General features: G+C 41.2%; 1 protein-coding gene across 4 annotated transcripts in view; it reads left to right on the forward strand.

Moving 5' to 3' along the window:
• The first annotated feature begins 13,854 nt into the window (after positions 1 to 13,854).
• Positions 13,855 to 24,354, forward strand: part of Rnf180 (ring finger protein 180) — a 150,672-nt gene continuing 140,172 nt past the window's right edge. Inside the window, exon 1 of one of the 4 annotated variants that reach the window (XM_075976127.1) lies at positions 13,855 to 13,980. The gene's annotated coding sequence lies outside the window, so the exon portion shown is untranslated. The other 3 variants (XM_075976125.1, XM_075976123.1, XM_075976126.1) reach the window with 3 other exon arrangements.

Raw genomic sequence — 24,354 nt, forward strand, 5'->3', positions numbered from 1 at the left:
AGCAAAAAGAGTCCTAATCTCCCAATATCCCAGAAGAATAGGCACTGGCTCCTGGAGAGGGATTTGTAAGTTGTGAGAAAAGTGAAATGTAAAAACTTAAAGAACTAGATAAGTATTACATTGTTCTGCAGAAGATAAACAGGGCAAGGAGTGATAAGATTGTAGGAAGAGTGAGCTAGACATACAGCAGTTAAAGGTTCAGCCGAGATAAGTAACAGAAGAACAATTAGGGAAAGCTAGCGACCATGCCTTGGACAGGACCCAACTCACGAAGGGATAATCAACTGTGATTTTTAATTTCTCTGATATGTATTATTACTATTATTTTGATTGCACAAGTGTGTGTCATATGTCTCTGTGTGTATGTATGTATCCATGTCCGTGTGTGTGTGTGTGTGTGTGTGTGTGTGTGTGTGTGTGTGTATGAGTGTGTATGTCCATGGAAGCAAAAAGAGGATATCAGATCCCCCGAAGTCAGGAAATTCTGAGTTGCCTGATGGTCCTCTGGAACAGTTGTATGCAGTCTTGAGGGCTGAGCCACTTCTTCATCCTCAGCCCCTAGGTTTTTAAACAAACTACTACACATGGAATGATGAGATCATTATGGAATTCAGAGCCATTACGGACTGCAGTATACTTGGCATGATTATTTGTGTGTGAAAAAAGAGAAGATCGAAGTGAAGAGAAGGGAGTTGACATTTGGGTTATACAGAGGTTCATACAGATCCAGCTTTGGATTGGAGAAATAGAAACTTGAGATATTACACAGGAAATGGAGGAGATGGAGCTACGTGCTTTGTATGAGGATTACCACAGTTCTGTCTGGAGCAAGCACATAATCCTCCCCAGGAACCGACTAGCTTTCCCAAAGAGTGTTAAAGGCATATGGTTGGCTCACAGTCTTCTTCCATTAGTCGTTTTACAGTAAAATTTAAAACATTTGGTGCCTTAAAATGTGTTATTTCTTCATTTTTTTAAATTATATTTTTAGATACTCAAGTTCATCTTCCAGGTGTGTTGCACCAAAAGCACATAGCTGAAATAAGAAACACATGTACACTACAAAAAAAAAAATAACAAGATCTGGGGGAGCTGCTAAAAGTTAAATATTTGGATAACCTAGAAACAGGGTCTCCCCTTACAGCCCAGATTGGTCTGGAACTCACTATGCAGCCTTAGTTGGCCTTGAATTTTCAGAACCTACCTGCCTCAGATTCCTGAGTACTGGAATTACAGGTGTGAGCTACCACATCTGGTTCTAACAGATCTTGGTTAGGATTATCTTGGCCTATCCATAACCAAATAGGATAAACTCTTGAAAGCATCTTGTCAAATTCCAGGAAACAGGAAAAGTAAGAATCACAGCTAATGCTTCCAGATGACAGAACTGGGTTTTAAAATATTGTTAAATGTGTTCCCCAAACAAAACTAATACAATGGTTACCAGCTACACCATTGTCAGTCGCATGTTTGAATTCCAGACTTCCTTTGTTTCTTGTCCTATTGCTGAGATGAGACACTCTGATAAAATAAACGTAAAGAAGATCTTTCATTCTGGCTCAGAGTGCAAGCTGGCCACATTGTTTCCTCTACCAAGAAGCAGAGAGCCAATGAATGAGTGTGTTATTGTTCAGTTTCTCCACTTACATAGTTCAGGATCCCAGCCAGAGAGCAGTACCACCCACAATAGGTAGATCTTCCCATGGCAATTACTGTAATCAAGACACCTCCACAGGCGCCCTGAGAGGCATCTCCCAGGTAACCCTAGATTCTATCAGCTGACCACACTAACCACCACACAGACCCACACCTCCACCTGTCTATTTGAGTGCTTTTTTCTTGACTGCCCCATAGGACCTTAGGCTCCACATCTGTCGTCTACTACCTGATCTTCCTTTCTGAAATCTGGTTCTCTTCCAACGTCCCTAACTTAATGTTAATGCTACTCCCAGCTGGTTAGTTATGCAAACCAGAAGTAAGATGGCCATCATAGACATCAGCTTCCCCTACCTGCCTATTTGGTTTTTCAATTATAATAGTAACTCCTTTCTTGACATTACTCCAACATTTGTTTCTCCAGACTACTAGAGAAGCCACCAACCCAGTATGCTGCAGTCTATCTTTGACTCACTCCCAGTAGTTTTCCACATTTTTGTCAAAGTGGTATTTTGAAAACACAAACCCTCATATGTCCACCCATTCGCATAACACTTCAGTGAATTCTTACTGCTGTAGATCCAAAGAACAAAATATTTAGCATACCTAGTGAGCTCTTGGCCCACTGTCACTCTCGTTTTGCAGTATCTCATTCTGGCTGTGTTTCATCTTCGTTCCACTTATGACCAAGTACCAGAATCTTGGCAGAGACTCTGTCATCTCTTTATATCATCGATAGCCTCTCATTTCACCAAATATCCAGCCTCTCATTTCACCAAATATCCAGCCTCTCATTTCACCAAATATCCAGTCTCTTGGCCCACTGTCACTCTCGTTTTGCAGTATCTCATTCTGGCTGTGTTTCACCTTCGTTCCACTTATGACCAAGTACCAGAATCTTGGCAGAGACTCTGTCATCTCTTTATATCATCGATAGCCTCTCATTTCACCAAATATCCAGTCTCTTTTCATGGCAATCATCACTTCCTTAGAAAGAATCACTGAGCTTCCACATTCAAATTCCAATATGGTGTCTCCTGTTCTTACTTTATATGTGTTACTTTGATTTTTCCTGCAAGTGGACAATTATTTGGATAGCTTCTATAATACAGTGTGACTTTCATGGGAGCAGAAATCATTCTTGTTTTATTAATCCCCAAATTCTCCAGTGCCACTGCAATATCTGATATTGACTTAAAATGTGTTTAATGTCAAAAGGTGACTTTATAGGGATTAACAAAATCCTGCCTGTGTTTTCTGAAAACCTTAATAACTCAGACAACTTTCTTTGCATAGATGGCAAGTCCAGTATAGTTGAAAAATATGACCATCAGGAAAAAGTTATTGCAACTTTTGATAACATGAATGATCTGTACTGGTCAAGGAACCTACATGTCCCTAAATAGAAGAATAGATGAAGTAAATACAGTACATTTACACAATGAAGTATTGCTCACCTGTTTTTAAAAAGTGACATCATGAAATTTGCAGGCAAGGAACTAGAAAAATTCATCCTGAGTGAGGTAACCCAGACTCAGAAAGATAAGTATGGTATGTATTTGCTTATATGTGAATCTTAGCCATTAAATAAATGGTAACTGAGCAACAATTCATAGTTCCAGAGAGGTCAGGTACAAAGTAAGGAACTGGAAGGGACATGTGGATCTCCCTGAGAGTGGGAAATAGAATAGATTTTATGGGTGCACTCGGAGGCAGGTAGGAACAGGAATGAGATGATCAGATGGGGAAGCAGAGGGAAGATAAGGTTGAGGTAGGGAATGTAGGAAGAAACATCTGGAATGGAAGGACATTTGTGGGTGGTACTGAAACCTAGTGTAGTCAAAACTTCCTAAAATATGCGAAGGTGATAATAATAAAGTCTTCTAACCATCGGGGATAAAGAGTCTCATCTGGCCATCTCTTTTTACCAAGGTTTCCGTTACCGCACTAAGTTACATCCAGGTGAGTGGTTAGTCAAAGGTGATACCATGGAAATCTCCAAATAACCCAGGATGTTGCCAAGATAATAGGGTTCTCTGCACAAACAGATAGCAGGGCCCCATTGCTGAAGACAACACACAACTCATTGAACTTGAAAAGGTTGATCTGATGCCTACATAGAATCTTCACCTCCATCTCCGTCTTCTAGTGTCTTTGTTAAGGGAAAGTCCTCTGCAAGCTACAAAAAATAAACAAACCAAAACATAAACACCAACCCAGCTACAAAATCTTTGATTTATGATCTCTCCTGCCTGCAAAATATGCTCGGGCAATGGTGGCATAAAACTGTGGGAGTAACCAATCAATAACAGATTTGACTTAAGACTCACTCCATGAGATGAAACCCATCCCCAAAACTGCTTGAACAAGATAGCCTAGAGACCAATGTAAAACAAAATACTACAAAAAAAATCAGTAAAATGATTCCTAATTGTATTCTGATATACTCATAGATCAGTGCCTTATTTAACTATTATGAGAGAAGTTTCTTCCTGTAGCAGATGGGAACAAATCAGAGGCCCACAGCTAGACATTTCACAGAGAAATCTTGGAACACACTGGTCTAAATGTCTCCATCAAATCCCTCTCCTCAGAGCTCATGGAACCAAGCAGAAGAGGAAGTGGGAAGAGTATAACCGCCAGAGAGATAGAGGACATTAGGAAAACAAAGCACCTCTAAATCAACTTAGCAAAGGTCATATGAACTCACAGAGGCTGAAGCAGCAAACACACGGCTGAGATGGGCCTGCACCAGGTTCTCTATGAATACAGTATACCTTTCAGTTTAATAGTTTTATAAGAATCTCAACTATGTGAATAAGTGGGTCTCTGAGTCTTCTCCTGGGGCTCTTTTCCTTCTGATGGTTTGTCTTGTCCAACTTTGATGTGAGGTTTATGTTTTATCTTATTATGTTTTATTTTGTTATGTTTGGTTGTTATCTCTTAGAAGCCTGATTCTTTTTTCTAATGAGAGACAGAAAGGGAGTAGTTCTGGAGAGGAGGGGAAAGGGGGAGGAACTGGAAGGAGTAGAAGAGGGGAAACAAAAAAAACAGTTGTCAGAATAAAAAAAAAGAAAAATATCATATACATGTAAGTTTTATACAGTAACAATATGATAATAGGCTCCTGATTTCCTGCCACTAGAATATTTTGAATGGCATTTTCTTTATTCCAGTAGTAACTGATTAACTGCAATGATGTCAGAAATTTCCTCCTTTTCTGATGTCATATGATCCCGGTTCAATTTAGAATGTGTTCACTTAATTCCTACCGTTCATAAAGATAGGGCAGAGTCCAGGAAAGCCTTTTCCAGGTTTTCCCGTCTTTCAACTGGTTCCCTCCAAGCACTGACAATCTCTTCAATAGCCCTGGTACTAGCTTTGAGACTCTTCAATCGCTGGGATGTACATGCACTCAGGTTAATGTCTTTCTGGCCTTATAGCAGTTCTGGCCAACCTGTCCTCCATGGATTGCCCTTTCATCTAATATTTATGGCTTCTTCATGTCATTGTTCCTTGTCCCTTTGCCATTCTTAGTTTAACCTGATCTTTGCATGAATCAGGCCACTGTATTTTTATTAGTTTTCCTCCAACAAAGATGACATATTATTCCAGTCTGAGATTCACTTTCAGATTTTGTCAGAACCATTGTGGAAGAGACCTTTTGCCCTGGAGCTGCTGACCTGGTGGAAATGAAGTCTACATTCACAACTGGCCAGTTTTGTCAAGCCATATACTCATTCTGCCTACAAGCGAAACCAACACGGGGGGCAGGGGGGTATGAAAGTGTACAACTACTAACTTGAGGAACAGTGGCTCTCACTTTACAGTCAAGCACAGGACATTTAGAATATTGAAAGCAAGGCAGACTGATTTTTGGTTTTGGATTCGGCAAATGTGGGGCAGCAGCCTGGACGAGAAGTAAAAATGATTGGCACACCAATTTGACTCAGCATAGTGGCTTCTATATTTCTAATCACATTTCTCTGACCCCCAAATTCTTTAGTGTCTGAGTTCGTAATGAAAGTACCTTCTTCCTGATGTCTAGTTATGCCCCATCTCCAAATCCCATATCTTATTTGTTCATGACGTAAAGCCTTATGTAAATCTGGTGGCTTGGTTCCCTCCTTTTCTGACATGTGAGCTCAGTCATGTAGCAGACCACCTGTGACTTTTCAGCCCTAGATGAACTAGATAAGAGATGGCAGCTAGGAAACACAGGACCTAGTGCTGCCTGCTTCTCTGTGATTCTCTGAAAATCCTGAAAGGCACCTCCTCCTGAAAATGGACCATAATGATTTATGTCCTCCACTAACAATGGCTAATGTTTGCTAAGTGGTTAGTATATGCTTGGCAACCTTTCAAAGCACTTCATGTGGGGGGAAACATCACTCAAACCTCCTAACTTTATAAGTGCCATTGTTATCTCCCTGTTCAGATGAGAGTGCTGAGATTTTATAATTTAAATGGTAGAATGGGAACCAAGTGAAGGTGTTGGAGCTTCAGAGATCTACATCACTGTTATTCTGTGCTTCTTAAGGAGAATCCAGTGTTGTTCCTCATCCTTCTTAGCCTCTTGGCTGCACTGGCCACCATGTAGTTTTCTCCCAACTCACACTGTCTTTTTAATACAATTTAGTTCTAGCTTTAAAAATGCGTTCCCTTACAGCTAGAAGCATCTTTCTTTCCACTCTTTACTCCCTGCAAATGGGATATGGATTCTGTCCCATACAAGAGATGCAATGTCTGCTCATTGCCTCAGAGAAAGCAGCACCAGGTGACTCTGTCGGTAGGTAGCTTTTATTTCCATTAACTTAACCATATTTTACCACCTTATTCTGTACAATTCAGAGAATGACCTATAATAGTCATTTTTTTGGATTTGAATGAGCGAGTTTACTAAGTATGTAACAAGCAAAATCTGAAGAATAAAAAGTAAAAGGTGGATAGATGATAGATAGATAGATAGATAGATAGATAGATAGATAGATAGATAGATAGATAAAATAGATATCAGAGCAACATCAAACTGGGTGCTTAAAATATCTAACAGAAGCCAGCTAGGAAGTCAGCTGGAGCTCACGAGACTGTAACCTTAAGTATGGCTTCCAAGGTAAAGAATGAGAACAACAAACGGAGATAACACCATCAACACTGATGCTCACTCAATACATCCCACACAAACTGACTGGGGAAGTTGGGGCAGGCAGCTGGAGTTCTTGATTGAGCTGTTTTTCCATGCCTGAGTTTCTTATGGCTGAACCTCCCAGGATGGGAGGGGTTGGGGGGGCACACTGCTGGTTTCCCGTTTCCTCCCCATGGGATAAAACATAGTAACACTTGTCAGTATTTCAGCTGTCTCAAGAGCATAATGTTTTCGCTTGTGTGTTCCTTTGTTGCTCTCTCCTCCCTATTAGAGTTAGCTGGCATCCCATCTAAAGAGTCCAAGAATAAGAAAATAAAAACGTAGATTCCAAAAATAAGAATGTAGAAATAAAGAAATATAAAGTTATAAGTTTAGGAGAATAAGAACAGACTCTCAGCAGCTTTCTCAGCAGATCAAGGATCAGTCATTCACAGTGAGCTATTTTCTCAGATGCTTGGAAAGCCTCCATCAGCTTAGGTCATTTTATTTTACAACTGGCTGCTTTATTTACAAGGCCAGAGCGCCTCCCTGCAAATTGAGAGTAGTGTCCTGGCCATCCTTGATAAACGACAGATGTGAACTGAGTTAACCTTTAGGAGACAGAGATATGTGACCTCTGGGTTAGACACTGTCTCTGTTATGGGAAACTGGCACACCAAAGGGGAGGCATGGGACACCAGTATCTACTGCCTGGACGTACCAGGACAGACAGTGGACAAGTACAAACACCATCGAACTAATGAGCTCTGATAATGGAGGTTGTAAAGTATGGCAGTCTGTATCTGAGTTTTACCTTGAGATAGTGTGAAGAACTTTCTGCTATCTTTTAAGTTCTCAACCTAAGAACCAATTAATTCTAATTTATTAACCTTCTAGTATTACTAGCAGTCCCTTTTCTGACTAATTGCTAAAGACATCTGTTTTCTTGCAATTAGTGACTTTTGCTATAATCTACTCTGAAACATATCTCATAATAGCTGCCTAATTACCCATTGATGTTAAAGCTCACTTATAACACAAACGATCTGCTTGTTTGTTGGGGTTTTTGTGCCACCCAGTACCCCACAACTGTTTAGCCCCAAAGAAAATCACACATAGGTTTCCATAAATTATAAGCTGATTGGCCCATTAGCTTTAGCCTCTCATTGGCTAACTCTCACATCTTGATTGACCCATTTTTTTTCTAATCTATGTTAGCCATGTGGCTCAGTACCTTTTTTTAGTGGGGCAGATCACATCCTGCTGCTTCGGTGGTCTAGGCAGTAGTGGGAAGAATCAGCTTCCTCCTTCCCAGAATTCTCCTGTTTTCCTTGCATCATTTCTACTTTCTGTTTGGTTTTCTCACCTATACTTCCTGCCTGGCCAATCAGCATTTATTTAAAACATGATCGTCAGAATACAGACAATTCTCCCCCACTACTCACTCCCCTTCTTAGGGTCTATTTGATGGTAAAAATTTCTTTGTTTGGAGCTAAAGCTTGGTGCCCCTACTATAAAAAGTGGGATCAAAAAAGGGCCTTTTGCCACAGCCTAACAAACACAATCTATGGCTGTGGTCTCAGCTAGCTGATAAGCTTCTGTGTCCCACAGTGTTTGTTTATTTATTTATTTTATTTTATTTTATTTTTAAGTTTGCTTCTGGTTTTCCTAGGATCCGGTTTCTGGAATAAAGTTTGCTTCTGGTTTATTAGACTCGGTGGTGTTCTCATCTTTGTGCAACCCCCCCCCCCCCCGGACCTAACACCATCCCAAGTCAAAGAGACTTAAAGGACACTTTAAGACAAATATGCTTGTGTCTGAAATGGGGGTGGTGGTAACCCTACTTCCTGAGTCAGTTTCTCAGTCAGCTCAAACAACACCTGACAATTTACCAACATAATGTCCATTACTCACCTGACAAAGCCTGGGGCTGTTTTCCTTAGTCACCTCCAGAAAATGTATTGTTTTTTGTGGAAACACTGTTTAGGACTTTAAGGTCACAACCTTGAGCTGCAATTGCCTCTCTCTCAAAATATGTGCTGAACCTGTAAGCAAACAGGTTTTTCTTTTGTTACTCTTATCTTTTGTTGCAGGAATCTGTGTTCCCTGTGTTTAGGAAAAATCTATATTTCATACCCATCAATACCACTACATCACTGCCTACTGTCTTCAAAGCAAGTAAATATCCTGCTGGGGACCCAAATAATGTTGACTGTGGCACTTAGTGTTAGGTTTACAAGGAAAGTATTTTTCCAGCCTTGATTGGGAATTTTAACTAAAGACAGAGGTTATAAAATTCAATGAACAGATACTATAGTTGCCCCTCCCGCTCCACAATTTCATCATCTTCAAAATCAGCTACTAAGATCCCACGTCCAGAAATTCAATCTGCAGTTACACCAGAAAAAAGTTTTCAAAAAAACCCATGTCCACACTGAACTCTTCCTTTCTTGTCAAGAGTCTGCAAACAATGTAACAACTACTTACATTATTACATTTACATTGTATTAAGAACTGTAACAAATCTGTAGAGCATTTTAAATCTGTACAGGATTGGGGCTGGAGAGAAGGTTTGGTAGCTGTGAGTGCTCAGGGCTCTTCAGAGAAACTGTGCTCCCAGTCACACCAGGTGACTCCCAATCAGATGTAACTCCATCTTTGGAGGACCCAACATCCTGGGAACCTTGACTCACAAGGGTGTACTATCCCATAAAAAAATTATAAAATCTAGAAAAAAAAGTCTCTGGCCTCAGGTTTGGTGGCATAGACCTGTCATCTCAACTACTTGGCAGATTGAAACAGGGATAGTGCGTAGTAAAGAGCCGGCTAAGCAATTATTGGAACTGTCTCAAAATAATACGGTGAAGAAGGAAGCCAGAGATGGAGCTTGATGGCAGAAGGCAGCTCACCATGTGGAGGTTTTAGGTCCAGTCCTAGTATGACAATTAAGAGCATATATGATGTAGGTGGGTCTTCTTTCAATGTGTTGTTTTAATTGGTTAATTAATAAAGAAACTGCTTGGCCTGATAGATTAGAACATAGGTGGGTGGAGTAGACAGAACAGAAAGCTGGGAAGAAGGGAAGTGAGGCAGATGCCACAGCTCTCCTCTCCGAGATGGAAACAGGTTAGAATCTTCCCGGTAAGCCACCACTTCGTGGTGCTACACCAATTATTAGAAATGGGTTAATCAAGATATGAGAGTTAGCCAATAAGAGGCTGGAACTAATGGGCCAGGCAGTGTTTAAATGAATATAACTTGTGTGCTATTTCAGGGCATAAGCTAGCCAGGTGGCTGGGAACCAGGTGGCAGGAACGCAGCCTACTGTTCCTTCTACACATATAGAGGTATAGATGTGGAATACAGGAAAATTCTGCACAATTTTCACAAGGTTTTTTGAGTTTCCTCAGATTTGGCTATTTGATGGGACCCTGGGAGACTCCATCCTGGACACGGTGATGAATGACTCTACAAAGATACTGTATATGAAATTTAGAATGCCTAAGCAGTCAGCCAGCACTATGAGAGAAGACGTAAGATGAAGTGAGAAGTAAGGTTGGCAAATATTTAATTTCTATAGTCTAATAGTTAAACCACGTTCATGTCTCCCATGTCTAGGAGTCATTCATAAAGCCATTTCTGCCCTTTTGCTAAAGAGCAAGGTGTTTCCCATAAATATTAGAAAATCAGACTATTGTGAATTTGTTAAGTTTTTTTTGTTGTTGTTGTCTTTTTGGTTTGGCTTGGTTTTTTGAGACAGGGTTTCTATGTGAACTTTGGAGCCTGTCCTGGAACTAGCTCTTATAGACCAGGCTGGCCTCGAACTCACAGAGTTCTCTGTCTCTGCCTCCCAAGTGTGAGTGCTGGGATTAAAGGCATGCACTACCATGTGCTGTTAAGATATTTTTTATGACAATCATTGGGAAAAATAATATTTATTTATTTTGAGTTATAAAAGCACCAGTTGTTTGCAACTGGAGTGTTGAGCCCATCATGGCTAAGAAGTCCTGGCAGCATACCCTAGAGGCAGCAGAGAGGGTAAACACGCAGCTAATGTCCTCTCCTATGGAGTGCTGCTGCTTACATTCAGGGAGGGTCTTCTCTCCTCATGACCAAATCTAGGTAATTCTTCACAGATATGCCTATAGGCTTGTCTCCTGGCTGATTCTAGTTTGGTTAGTCATCATCATGAACCATCAAATGTGAGGATTTATGGGAACACGTGTAACCAGAAGGCAGCTGCTTCACCACCTGTCCCCAGCAGTCACACCCTTGCAGCTCGGGGCCCAGGGGCCCAGCGTGGAAACAGATCCACCCTAGGGTCTCCTCTCCCAGCCAACTGGTTGGTGCCTCTCTTTCTGGGGAGAGCCCTGTCAGTTTTCTTTATCTTTCTGAGCCTGCTGAGTCACATTAGCTCCAGGATCTTTTGTTTTGGTTTGGTTTTGGTTTGAGACAGGTTTCTCTGCAGCTTTGGAATCTGTCCTGGAACTGGCTCTTGTAGATCAGGCTGACCTTGAACTCACAGAGACCAGCCTGCCTCTGCCTCCATAATGCTGGAATTCAAGGTGTGTACCACCACCACCCAGCACTCCAAGACCCTTTTTGAACCTTCTTTTTCCTCTTGGAGAAAGTGTGGGAATTCAGAGGAAGCAGTTCTTCCAAAGTTCTGTCTTAACTGGGCATCCTGTGCTTGACTGGGCAACTGTCACCCTTCATTTCTGACTATTCTGTGACTTCATGGGAAAACTAACTTGATTTCCATCCCGTAGTCAGGGAACTTCAAGGCCTTGGTCTTGTTTCTTCTTTCAGGGTTGTTTATGAAATGCAAGGCTAATCTAAGAGCTCTTTGAAAGAAGGTGTTGTCACTGCAGCTGGATAACCCATCTTTCCTTCCAGAAGGTGTCCATGCTCACCTTCAGTTTTTTGTTTTGTTTAACGAGGCTACTTCCACCAGTGGAAGGTCAGTCCCTCTCAGGCTTTGAAGTCACCTATTATCTCGCCCTTCTGACCTCACATGGAGAATAGTTTTGAGATTGGATCTAGCTGGGCAACTCACAATAACCTCCTTATTCAGGTCTCTAGGCTCAGTTACACGACTGAAATCCCTTTTGTTTTATAATACACGACATTAAAAAGATGTTAAGGATTCCAGGACTATGGTATGAACAAGTGTGGGGGGGGGCATGTCTATTTGGCCAGGCTTAATTGTTTGGGACGTGACCTTCAGTGTTCTGTTATGAGAACCCTCACACCTTTATTCCAGTGTGGGGAAGAGGGTATGAAAAGAACACAGAAGGCCTTGTAGAGGTAAGGAATTTGTAGCTTCCCACCTCATCAGTTTCAATACTGTAAATAAGTTCCCACAGAATTTACCTCTCATTGTTTCTTTTCAGAAGTTCAATGCCACTTTGGCTTTTGAATCTTCATACATGTTCTATTTTCCCCTCCCTGGAAACTATTTGGGTTTCTTTTTATGTGTGTTTTTTCACAGTTTCACAGTTAATAGTTTTCAGTTTGGATAACTTCTGTCTATCAAGCTGGGAGCTTGTGTGTTGTTGTCCTCCAATTCTGAGGCCTATATCCAGATTTTGTGCCTGACAATTATTTTTCTCTGTCTGATTTGTTAGCTTCACATATTTGAAAATTCCTCTCTTGGTTGGCCGGGATAAAAGCTACACCTCAGCAGGACTGGAAAGGAGTGGCAAGAATAGGGGCGCTCGTCCTGTTCCTGAGTTCAGTTCACAGTGCCCATCCTTTCCTAAGCAGCCACAGTGGGAACAATGGGTGTTTCACAGACACCATTTATCAGGTCAGGGAAATTCCCATCTATTGTGTGTGACCATGAAAAAGGTGTTGTGGAATTTTGTCAAATGTTTTGGGCCTACAGGGTGTGAGAAAGGGTGGAATAGAAACTGAAGTTTGAAGTGTGTGTGTGTGTGTGTATGTGTGTGTGTGTGTGTGTGTGTGTGTTAATGGCTTTCTGTCCCCAGCAGTAGGTCACAGGTCTTCACTTTTTTGTGGCTTTTTGTCCACAGCAGGCCATTTCTATTTCTCTCAACTCTCACACATTTTCCCCACATATGGCTGCTCTCTGCATACCTGTGAAGCCATGAAAAAAGACAGGAGGTTACCGTTCTCACACTTACCCCAACAAATCAATAACTATACAGAAGAGCCCCAAACCTGACTGCCATAGGAGGGGATGCATAGACACCTTCAGAACAACAGAAAAATGGAGGGAGAGGGGACATCACTGGACCGGATCCCCTAAATTCAAACAAAACTCTTATCCCCCTTAAAGTCGGTGGTCTCCCCTGCTCTGTAGGTCCCTTCGCTACCCAAGACTACTGTAATAATTGCCGATCAACAGTTCAGTTTACTGTTTTCCTGTCTTTTGACTCTCTAGCGGTCTACCAGCTTTCCCTTCATCTGCTGAGGACCGTTTCATTGTTGTTATTTCATTATTTAGTTTACTATATTACTTTTGTATGTCCCCTTGGCTTTGTGAGATAGACGACGCCACATCATACTATACTAATACCTTTGCTAAGTTCCCTAGCTAGTATTTTATCGAGGATTTTTGCTCAGTGTCCATGAAATGTAGATATGTTGATCTGTAACTGTATTTGTGTGATGTCATTGACCTTGTTGTCTCTTCCACTTTTAAGTTGTTGTTATTATGCTGAAGCCCAGGCTGCCCCTCAACTGTTTGATTTGGGGGGGGGGGATCTTAAACTCCTGACAATCCTCCTCTCTTGGCCTCCAGTACCTGGCTCACAAGTGTGAGCACCAGACCCAGCATTGTTTTGGCTGTTTGTTATTTCACTTTCCGAAAGAGAAATCATTGAAAAGCTAAAATAAAACACTTCAGGCAAATGTAAACTTTTGTGTTAATCAGTGAAAGCGAGGTATATTTGGGGGTTTCCTACTTTCGGTTCCTATTCCCGAAACCAGTTTATCAAACATGCTTTGAAGAATATTAGGAATCTTAGTCTTTTGATCAGCTATTTTAATTGCTCTTAATCAAAAGTTTATAGACTTACTAGTAAACATTCACTCCCCAGGGCCCCTTCACTTCCTGAATAGCACTCATGATTTACCTCGTCACCAACTCACCTCTCAACTGTAATTTGCCGAGAGTCAGGTATCTTTAGCGGTTAACCTCGGTTGCGCATGGGTGGAACCCCAGTCACCAGAAGGTAAGCGACAGAGACACATCAGGAGGGAAAACTGAACCCAGGTTGTGGTGCCACCTTTAGAGTCAGGGATGCAGAGGGTTGGCCAGGACGTCTGGCGATTTTAAGCTGGGAACAGACCCAGCACAAAGCTTAGAGTCTGCACTCCAGAGGCGCTAGGTGAAGACAGGGGAGACCGCACAGACTTTTGTTGCTCGGGTAAGGGGCTGAGCAGAAGGGGGAAACTTTCCCACGGCCCCTGTGGGCCGTGCGAGCGGGGCCTGCGCGGCCGGCGGGTCTACGCGGGGTCAGGCTCGGCGCCGCCCACGCGCGGCTCGTGGGAGAAGCGGAGCGGGCGCTCAGGCGGATGCTGGGCGCCGAATCCCAGGCCCTGGGGTCGGGCTGCGGGAGCTGCTCCAGCGCTTTCGGCGGGGTTTGTCTCCTGTCGCTTCCCGTCTCTGGAGCCGGCCTCGCCGTGGGTGCTGGGAGCCGGGCGGGGCGCGGACGCAGGTAAGAGCCGGCCTGGGCCTGGCGCGGCCCGGGGATCCGGGGCTGGACGCACCGCCGCCTCCCGCCGGCCTCAGGTGACAAGCAGAGGCTCAACTTTCGCACCTGATGGCCGGGCCAGGGCACCGGCGTGGTCCGGGTCTGGAGCCGGGTGGGGCGGCGGCGCCGGGGGCGTGGCGATAAGCCCGCCGGGTGGGAGCGGGGGCTGCGCGTCCAGGGTGCCCGGCTGGTCTCCAAGCGCCTGGCCGAGGGCGCACACCCCCTTCGGCGCCCGGCTCCGCAGCGACCCACTTTCTTTTGTCTGGTGCATTTCAGTCCTGGCGTGCCTGCTGCTTTTGTTGCAGCCCTGAGTCGGGACTGTGCAGACTTTCTGCCAGGCTGAGGCGATGAGTGAGCTCTGAAGTGCATCTGGACCCTGGGGAGCCCAGGGTCCCCGGGGGGGAAGTTATTATGAGCTTGATAATTAGCAGTAACATGTGGTTATTACCTTGTGCTTTTCCAGATAACCCTCAATATTTTTGTAGCATCTAATAGTTTTAAGTGCACCTATAAGAGCGTTTATTAGGTAACTTCAAAGGAGCTTGGTGTGGGCAGGTTACTTATTATCCCATTTTATAGACCAGGCAGCTGGGGCACCCACGAAGAAAAGTGATTCTATCAAAAACGAAGCAGGCTTTGTGGGAGCTAGTATTAGAACTTGCCTGACAGAGCTTTGCCTTGAATGATCCAGTTGCTCTCCCAGCCTCAGGCAAAATGTAGTGGTGAAAGACTGTGGGTTAGGCTTTGTGCTGGCTGAGTTTGTGTCAACTTGACACAAGCTAGAGTCGTTTTGAAAGAGGGAACTCAATTGAGAAAATGCTCCCACCGGATTGGCCTGTGGGCAAGGCTGTGGTGCTTTTTCTCCATTGATGATTGAAGGAAAAGGGCCCGGCCCATTGTGGATGGTGCCAGCCCTGGACTAGTGGTCCTCATGCAATAAGAAAAACTGAGCAAGCCAAAAGGAGAAAACCTGGCAGCAGCGCTCCTCCACGGCCTCTGCTTCACTTCCTGCCTCCAGGTACCAGCCTGGAGTTCCTGCCCTGACTTCCCTGGATGATGGACTAGAAGTTGTAAGATGAAATAAACCCTTTCCTCCCCGAGCTGCTTTTGATCATGGTGTTTCATCACAGCAATAGAAACCCTAAGACATTTTTACTCATTGTTAAAACTCTTTCTTTAAAAACTGAGTGGGGTCCTTTCAGACTCCTGCAATAGTATTCCTGAAATTTGCCCTTAGAACTCTGAATAGTTTCCATTGTTGAAAAGCACCAGAAGAGTCTTAAGATGGAGCGAAATACCTGTCTCTTGCCTATGTTCAGTCTTTCCCTTTTTTGTTTAAGCGTAGTACCCCGGCAGCCCAGAGACACTTGGTGATGATCATGGCAGAGATCCTCAACATTAATAAAGGAGTATCATGGAGACAGGTTGCTAGCTTACCCTACTTATGAATAGTTGAACATTTAAGAGGAGCATCATTTCAGTGAAAACTAACATCCGCAGTAATTGCATGCATATTATATATTATTGTTTTCTTACCTTTTCCCACAGTTATCAACAGTTAACCAGGTTCTCTGGATTTTGCCTTTAAATTGTCTTGTCAATAGCTCTTTTATTGCTCAAGTGTCCTCTCTTTTAAATTTGTGTTTTTCATCTAAAAGTCAGACTTACTTTCTGTGTAGTGTTAGCTAGACCATTTATGAGTACATCTGAAGGCAGTCTCCAAACTTTTTTTAATTAGTAAATCCCAAATACCAGGCAGGAATTCTTCCAGGCAAGTAATGCAGAGAATTAGCAATCATTTTAATAGTGCTCTCTGATATTTTATGACACTACTACATGTATAATAATACTTTGAAAAGTCATATACTGCCTTTTCAGCAAGGAGCATAATGCTAAACATTTTTACCTAAATTTTGCAAGCTAAGCCACACAAGTTTTACAGGACAGTTTGTCTAGTCTTAGCTATTCTCTTCCCTTTAGTGACCTCCACTCAGGTGTCTGGGGGAAAATGGATAGTTGGAGAATGAAGTCATACCTACAAGATCATTTGAGCTGGGCTCTGGTTCTCATCTTCACAGTGTGACTGTGCAGTTAGCATACATGCTATGTATGTGGTTAAAGCATTTAAAGAGATAGCCACCTATAGAGGGGAAGTGTTTACTGGAATAGGCCCACTGCTTTTCAAAATGATTTTGAGTCCTTTTGCCGTCAGTATAAAAGTGTTGTTACCTTTATAAGCATTTTCTTTTGTATTTTGCTAAATCAAGAAACTAAACCTACCTGAGAACTGTTTTATCTGCTGAATTTGGAAGAATAGCTTTTGGCACGCCTGTCAGACTAAGGTCTACCTTCAGTATTCAACAACTGGTAACCGTGAAGACAACGTAAAGGAACAGCTTGAAAAAGAAGTTAGGCTTGGGGTGCAGATCAGTGTATGCTTATGGCCTGTGTGAACTCCCCAAGTTCAATCCTCTGAATAACCAAAGTGAAAAATTTCAGATGATGACAGTGTTAGAATGCAGTTGAAGCCTTCCTGGAAGGCTGTGCAGAAGGAGAAATGCTTACTTGTAGCTTAAATTCTGTACCCATGTGCTTGTTTAAATTCTGTACCCATGTGTATATTTACATATTGTCAAAGAGTTTGAGAAGAATTAATTTTCTTGCAGTGTCTTCTGGTTACTTTCTAGCAGGCTGACTTTTCTTTTTGTAAACATTAGAATCGAATTTGTTTGCATAGATCACATATCTTACCATAACAGTGTTAGGTTGAGAATGTATTCCATATAGGAGCTTAAACCTCACATCAATGAGACTATAATTTCTTGTAATAACCTAGGGCCAGAGTTTAGCTCCATATTTTATTTTCAGTCTAATAAAGGACAAAATGCTTCATATCTTCGGGCCTGGCACAGGAGCTCAATCTTGACAATGCGGTCTTGTGTTTGTGTTTTATTTAATACCTCTTAGCATATAGATATTTGCTTTCTTAATTTTTCCAGGCTTGACATAGTTAGAAATATATTGTAAGCATTATGTACTGTCCTGGTCCATTTGTGTTGCTATAACAAAATACCTGAAACTGGGTCATTGATGAAAAGTAGGATTTTATTTCTTACACTCGTGGCGAATGGGAGGCCAAGAGCAGGAGCTGGCAGATGTGCCATCTTGTGAGAGTTCAGGACCCTGATTCTAAAGGAATGCTGTATTCTTGGCTGAAGGCGGAAGGATGGAAAAAGCGCTGAGCTAGTCCCCACCAGTCTTTTAACAAAACATAAGTTTGGGGGGAAAAAATCTTCCAAAACATAAAAGTGAGAAGGAAGTGAACTTCTGAAACAGATGGTTATTAAGTTGTAAATTGGGAGGGATTTCCTTATGTTAGCTCCTGCTGTATGCTATGGCGTGCTGATAAATACAGGCCCAGAGGCTCCATTCTGCCCCTGTTGTGAAGTTCTCTTTGCATGGGACCTCTTCCAATCTGGAAACTGGACTAGTAGCCTTGGCCTCTCAGCTACTGCTCTGTACTGTGGGAACGGCTCCATTATTGTTTATCTCCTGTGCTCCCAGGAAGTTCCAGGAAGCAACCAGGTAGCAGTGGGGCTTGTGGTGGGTAACAGAATGTTTGGAGACCCAGTACACAAAGAGCTCTGTGATTGTAATTTGTTTTTAATTTTTGTTTTAAATTATATCAGTTCTTCTCTGTCAAATGGATAGGCAAGCAAAAGGGGCAGGACGTCTCAGTGGATAAGAAAGTGGAGAACCAGCTCACGATGACCTGTGAGATACAGTGAAAACAGTCTAACTGTTTTGTATATTGGGCACCTTGTAGGCAGGCCAAAGAGCTAGGCGAGTGAGTAGGAAAAGGGATTGTGATTTCTTCAAACTGATTTGTGTGATACCAAGTCTGGGCTGATGTCTCTCTGACTGAACTTAAATATGTATCAGAAGGCAAAGAAATAGACGAACAGAAAGAACCTCAGAAATACTGCAGGACAAAGAAAAAAGAATTGTGATATGACATTAATTCCATGACTTGATTGAGAATGGCTTCTTAAATACTGTGCTGCAAGACAGTGGTGCCCAGTCTTCCCCGAGCTCCACAAAAAGCAGACCATTTACCTTCTCCATTGCTTTTGTAAGGAAGACATTTGGATATTGTTTTAAGAAATAAAAAAATTACTTTGAAAAATAATTTTTTTAAAAATAAGTCAGTCTGATTTATAAGAGCACTACATGCTCTTACCCACAGTCTTCCCTCCCTCCTTCCCTCTCATAAGAATAGATCATGACATTATTATAATAAGCACAGTACTACACTAAAAAAAATAGCTACTTTTTAAAAGTAATACTAGCCTCTTCCTGTTTGATCTTTGAGGTTTTAGTTTAAAACAGATGGAAGACATACCACTTTCTGCCATTGCAAATTGAAGAATAAAATAATTTGTATTTTCTGATGATAATTTAATAGAATTGTAAATAATTTTAATATATACAGTAGCATGTAGTCATAAGAACACAGAATGTCATGAAACTCAGACTTTGTATTTTAATGGTGTCTCTAAAAAGTCATTCTCTGTAGTTCTTTATGGGACAAATGAGATCAGCTTATTTGGTGATATTTGCTGACTTTGGTCTGGTGATGCCAATAAATGGTAGTAATAAAGTACTTTAAGCCGTCTAAGGACAGGATGGCTTTGTTTTTGTCCTGTGTGTGCTTGCTTTGTGATTCATTCTTTAATTATACTGTCCGGCACTAAACTGTCCTATAGGACAGTCAGCCCTCAGGTTCACTGAGTTTCATAGCTTTAGATTCATCCAAAGTGTTAAGGGAAAACGTGTCTATTTTGAACTGCTCCAAACTTTTCTTGTCATTATTCATTAAGCTATATAGTTTCACGAATATTCATATAACATTGGCATGGTTCCAATATTATAAGTAACCTATAGATTATTTGTCATACACAAGAGTAGGTGTGTAGATTATATAAACTGTGATAGCATTTTAGGTGAGTGAGTGTTTGGTACCTGCTAGGGGCACTGGAATCAATTTCCTTCAAATACCAAAAGGTGAAACTACTGGGGAATTTGCCATTCATCAGAAAAGGCAAACACGGAAGAAGCAGTTAGCAGTGTGATCAGCATTTAGAAAGAAAACCAGGAATGACATTTAAGAAAAATAAGAGAAGGTGAAAAATAAGTCTAGGAAGATCCATCCCTAACAGAAAGATGAGACTTGAAGCCTGTGACAGAACTCTTGAGTAGAGGCTTCTGAGGATCCAGGGGTTGCAGCAGAAGGGAGCGGGTAGAAGGGAAGAAGTGAAGGAAGGCTAAATTGCTGAGCTACAGAGCAGGTGGCTGCCAACCAGGGGCAGCTCCTACCTCATCAGCAGAGAACTGGAAAGTGTCTGGAGGAGCAAAAGATGCATTTTGCATCTTAAAGAGGGATGCCAAGTTCAGTGTGGAGAATTAAATTGCTTCAGATTTCATAAAACTAAGCTTTGATGACTGCAACCTGAATTTATGACCTTGTGAGCATGCACATTTGATTGCTTATGGCATGCATGGGCCGAAAGTTCTTCTTTGATCTGGCCAAAGAGAGCCATTTACTCTACTGTACCTTTTTGAAAGCGCTAATGAGGAAGCTCTAACCTCTGTCTGCCTTAATCCTTTCTTTCTTCTCTGTCCTTTCCCTTCAGGGTGCTTAAAAGCCCTTTACTGACATTCTCACACCAGACCCTAAGAATGATGGTTATAGCTTTGAGTGGCTTGGCTTATGATTGGAATTAGGTTTTCTTGCAGAGGCTAACAGAAGTGAAAGCTTCTGGATATGATGATGTGAAAGATTAAACTACAAACAATGACCATCGTTCTAGACATTTGATATGTACCATGAAGATGACTAGTTAATTTACAGTAAGGGAGGAGATAGCCTGGGAGCCAAGAAGAACACGGTGTAGGAGGGAGGAATTAGGGAACATAGATATATGACATAAAAATCTACTTTGATAAGGCAGTGGGGTTGTTTAGGAACTTAAATTTTAGTGTCCATGTCTACAAAAGATGAAGCTGTGGGTAAAGATTATGCTGAGACTCCTAAGTAAAGCCCAGACAATGGAGGGCAACATTCTCATTGGAACAGTAGATTCGGGTGCGAAAGTAATCAACAGATCAACAAGGATTATAAGGGAGTTTGTGTTGGCCTAGAAGTTAAGAAGTATATCATCTGAATATTCTGTGTATCAAGTTTGTTTTTAAATCTCTTGTATAAAATTTAAATTACACATAAAAATGAGTTCCGTATAAATCCACCTCCTTTAATAGTTTCTTTTTTCATTATATATAATTTGTTTCTACATTATTTACTTTCTTCTGAAAATACTTGAATATTTACCTCCATTCTAAGATCCTTAAAGATCAGACTGACAGTGTTGTATGTTGTGCCCAACAAGACTAGCAGTTTTTATTGTCATCTACTACATAGTTTATGTATGATATTCTCCAGTTATGAAAAATACCTATTTTTAGAGTTGAATTAAAGACTCAAAATATAGACTCTGAGTTTGATAGCTCTCTTTATCCCCTTCTCTGTGTGTCTGTCTGTCTTGCATTCACATTTTTCTGTCACTTGATTGTTTTAATATGTGTATTACAAATTGAAATATAATTATATATTCATGGAATCCAAAATCATATGATAATGACTATGTATATAATAAATGTTACATATATATGACATGTAGGCCATAGAATATATACTGCATAGATGTGCATTCACACAATATCCTATTGATAACTCTATTCATGGGGCTATGCAACAACTATAAAAAAATATTTTCTTCCTGTCTATATCCTTTCACTAATAGGTATCTTACACCTCAGGTTTCTCTTTCCTTAAAAAAAAAAAAAATCTATTTTTGAGGAAAAGAATATCCAACATCTTTTTTCTTACAGAATATCCTACATTCTGGATTTGGATTATGGTACCATTTAGCACATTTCTCTGTTCCTCATATTGTATGAAAATTAGTTGTCATATATGTGCAATGCTTAAGTTGGCTTAGGTTTGTTTACTCTTTTAAAGGGTGTTTCATGAATGGTGCTGAATCCTTCTTTTTTGTAGCCCCATGAGGATTGGGTTCTATGGTCAAACTGGTCTCTGTTGACATAGCCCCAGGAGGCATGTGAGGATTGGGCTTAAGACCAGATTGGTCTCTGTGGAAGATCTAACTCTTGTTATCTTAGAACATGACTGTATCTGAATACATGACCTTTAAAAAGCTGATTGCATTGAGATTTGTTTTGTAGTGTGGCCCTATTCCAATCTAGTATCTTTATGGCAAAAATTTGTGTACATAAATGGATGGCATAGGTATGCAAACACAGCTAGTTCAAGTGACGCCAGACAGACATCAGTTTGGCTCATGCATAAGTTCAAATGAGATAGTATCTGATAAGTTTACCTCCCCTTTCACTGATCCAAAAGGAAACAATAACTCTAGTTGCCTTCAGCTTGGCAACGTTTAGTGTTGGTTGTGTATCAGAAATCTTGTTGTATTGCAAGGTACTACACACATGCTTATACTTCTTTTTGGGGAGTACAATAGTATACGTTAGTGTGGAAGCTGGTGGCTCAGTGATGTGAGCACTGACGAGCAGCCTAGGGAACAGACAATCTGCTCAAAGCTAAATAGTAGTTCTTTCAACTCTCTTGTGGAAAGATGGTGGAATTAATAGATAACACATGCTCAGAGCTCATCTACTTTTGAAAAGAAGACTCTGTCTCAGTAAAGAGATACCATGGCCACAGCAGTTTTTATAAAGGGAAATATTTCATTGTGGTGGCTAACTTACATTTCAGAGATTCAGTCCATTATCATTAGGGTGGGAAGCAAGGCAGCGTGCAGGCAGCGATGGTGCCCGAGAAGGAGCCAAGAGTTCTTATGTCTTGACTCATGGGCAACAGGAATTTTTCTGAGGCACTCGGTGGTATCTTAAGCAGAGGAGACCTCAGAGCCCACCCCACAGTGACATAATTCCTCCAACAAGACTACACCTCCTAATAGTGCCACTTCCAATGAGTTTATGGGAGCCAGTTACATTCAAATTACCACAGACTACATTATCTAGAAATATCTTCAGAAACCAAAAAAAAAAAAAAAAACTTTTGTTCTGTTTATTCAAAAAAGTTTCCTTACAGCTATTTTCTTTGTTCTGAGAAAAGGAATGCTAAAGCCAGAGCAGTGCTTAACTGTACTTCTGCCTTCTCATCAGAATCTCCTGGACCCATGGAAGATAATATATTCATTGAATGTAAGAGTGGCAAATTTCAAATAACTATTAACTTTTGGCAAAAACCATTCTTCCTATCATTTCGGTATACGTAATATAGAGTAAATACGCTTTAGCGCTTATCTCTCTAAGAAATCACACACACACACACACACACACACACACATGTTGAGAGAAAACATTTCATTTCCCACTTAGGTCTACATTTGGTTATTTTCCTGTTAGAGCCTTTAAATTGTTTGTCTACTATCTCATACTCAATAGCTTAAACCTGTATTATCCTTGTATGCTGTCAGAGTACACATCTTAAATATTCTTTGTATGCCTTGACAAGGCAATAGTTGCTGAGGAAATATGTATTGAATGGATAATTACTTGTGCCTTAAAAACATAGCTTAAAATTATCCATATTCAGCTTTTTGATGAACCTCCATACCAATTTCCATAGTGGATGTACCAGTTTTCACTCTCAGTTCGCAATAAGTATTCTTCTTTCTCTCAGTCATTGCCTGCATGGACTGTCATTTGTTTCTTGATCACAGCCATTCTAACTTGAGTAAGAATTGTTATGTAGATCATTGTATCACTTACCCTTCCTCAGAGGGGCATCTTTCAGCAGATGGGAATTGACATAGAGATCCACAACTGGACGCTGTGCAAAGAGTGAGAGGCAGTGGAACACTGAGTTCTAAATGAGATGTTTGTATTAAACCCCTCCCTTAAAGGCCCAGTGATCTGTAAGAACCAGAGATGGTAAGTGAAAGAAACATCACCTTCCAGACACGACATGATTTGTGTAGACATATGAGCTCATAGAGACTGTGTCAGCACACTCAAGACCTACACATGTTCAAACCAGACTAAGTCCCAGCACTGAGAAGGGGAAATGAACACCAAGTCCATCCTAAGAGGATTCTATTTGCAAATAAAACCTGTTAGAAAAGGGGAAATCAGTTTTCTCAGGCTCCATGGCAACACAAAACTGGATTCCTGTGATATTTTGTGTGTTTTTGTCTTGTTTTTGTTGTTTTATTTCGTTGATGTTTTTGTTGTTTGGATTCTTTTTTATGAGATGGGGGAAAACAACATGCATGTTGGGTTGGGAGGTGAGGAAGATGTAGAAGGAATTGGGAAGGGAAAGAGACCATGGTCAAACTATATTATATAAGAAAGTTTTAGTGAAAAAATAAAATTCATTTTTCCCCAGGAAATAACACCGAATTTCTTTTTGTGTTTTGTTTGCTTGTTTTCTTTTTCTTTATTTTGTTGTTTTTTTCTTTTTTGGTTTTTTGAGACAGGGTTTCTCTATAGTTTCTCTAGAACTAGCTCTTGTAGACCAGACTGGCCATGAACTCATAGAGATCTACCAGCCTCTGCCTCTTAAGTGCTGGGATTAAAGGTGTGTGCCACCACTGCCTGGCTTTGTTTGTTTTCTTACTTTAAGACAGAATTTCTCTGTCTAGTTATGACTGTTCTGGAACTTACTCTGTAAACCAGGTTGGCCTCAAACTCAGAGATCCACCTGCTTCTCCTCCCAAGTGTGTGTGTGTGTAATGCCAGTAACAA

This window comes from Microtus pennsylvanicus, chromosome 6 (genome assembly GCF_037038515.1).
Source record: "Microtus pennsylvanicus isolate mMicPen1 chromosome 6, mMicPen1.hap1, whole genome shotgun sequence".
NCBI lineage: Eukaryota > Metazoa > Chordata > Mammalia > Rodentia > Cricetidae > Microtus > Microtus pennsylvanicus.